This window comes from Tupaia chinensis, unplaced genomic scaffold, assembly GCF_000334495.1.
Source record: "Tupaia chinensis unplaced genomic scaffold, TupChi_1.0 Scaffold145280_1, whole genome shotgun sequence".
NCBI classification, from domain to species: domain Eukaryota; kingdom Metazoa; phylum Chordata; class Mammalia; order Scandentia; family Tupaiidae; genus Tupaia; species Tupaia belangeri.
In genome coordinates this window covers 443,939-445,571 of record NW_006205141.1, presented here as the reverse complement: position 1 = coordinate 445,571, position 1,633 = coordinate 443,939, and positions in this window count along the sequence as shown.

Below are 1,633 nucleotides of genomic sequence, written 5' to 3'. Positions count from 1 at the left end.
CCTGCTAGTCCCTTTATTTTATTTTATTTTTACATTCAATTATGTGTATCATGAATTTTCCTCTCCTGTATATTGATGCAAAGGCATTACCATACATATTATCATCAACAGATAATTTTCCATTTTTGTGTCCCTTAAATGCCCCCCCCCGCTCTAGTGTTTCCCTCCAGTGGTTTTAAGGTTTGGGGCTTTATGTTTAAGTCTATAGTCCATTTTTAATTAATTTGTGAATGGTAAGAGATGTGGGTCTAATTTCATTTTTCTGCAGGTGGATATCCAGTTTTCTCAGCACCATTAGTTGAAAAGTTTTTTTTTTTTTTTTCCCACTAAATCATCTTGTGCCCTTTGTCAAGGATCAGTTGGCTGTAAGTTTTGGGGATTATTTTTGGGTTCTCAATTCTGTTCCATTGGTTTACCTGTCTGTTTTTGTGCCACTACCATGCTGTTTTGATGATCACAACTTTGTAATATATTTTGAGGTCAGAAAGTGAGATACCTCCTACTTTATTACACTAGCACAGTATTGCTTTGGTGATATGGGTTTTTTTATGATTCCAGACAAATTTTATATTTTTCTATTTTTGTGAGGGATATCTCTGGTAGATTGAAATTGCATCATATTTTTAGATTAATTTGGGTAGGATTGACATCTTGATTATATTCATTCTTCCAGTCCAGAAACATGGAAAATTTTCCACATTTTGTATAATTTTTACTTTTATTTTCAAGTGGTCATAGTTTTTCTTGTAGAGATCTTTGATCTCTTTGGTGAGGTTTATTCCTAAATATCTCTTTGATTTTGTGACTATTGTAACTGAAACTGCTTTCTTCAATTATGTCTCAATTTGTCCATTGTTGGTATTAAAAATACTACAGATTTTGTATGCTGGTTTTATATCTTGACAGTTTACGATATTCATTTATCACTTCCAGGAGTTGTGTGTGTGTGTGTGTGTGTGTGTGTGTGTGTGTATGTGTGTGTGTGTGTGTGTGTGTGTGTGTTTGCGTGGATGTTATGTATAACATTATATCATCTACAAATAGAGATAATTTCACTTCTTTTCCTATTTGGATGCCTTTTATTTGACTCCTTTTTTTTCTTTTTTGGAGAATTTTATTTATTTATTTATTTTTGCTATAGGGCACGTGTGCTCGCCAGAAAGACAGAGAGAGACAGAGAGACAGAAAGCGAGAAATCACCCCCCCAGGGGATATGGCCATGCCTCAATCCCTTCTCGTCCATTCTCCTCTTGGGATCTTGGGCACGCACGCACACGCACCCGGCGTGAGTTTAAGCCACCGGGTCTGGGACTCGAAGCATGGTCGATTACATGGGAGTCCAGCGACATAGCCATTACGCTAACTGCTGGTCCCAGCCTTTTATTTGACTCTCTTGTCTGATTGCATTGGTTAGAACTTCCAGTACTATGTTAAAAAGGAGTAGAGAAACTGGGCATTCTTGTCTTGCTCCAGTTTTTAGTGAAAAAGCTTTCAGCTTTTCCTCATTCAGTATGATGTTACCAGTGGGTTATTCACAGATGGCTATGACTGTTGAAGAATATCTCTTCTATGCCTATTTGACTGAGAGTCTTAATCATGAAGGGAAATTGTATTTTATCAAATGCTTTTTCTG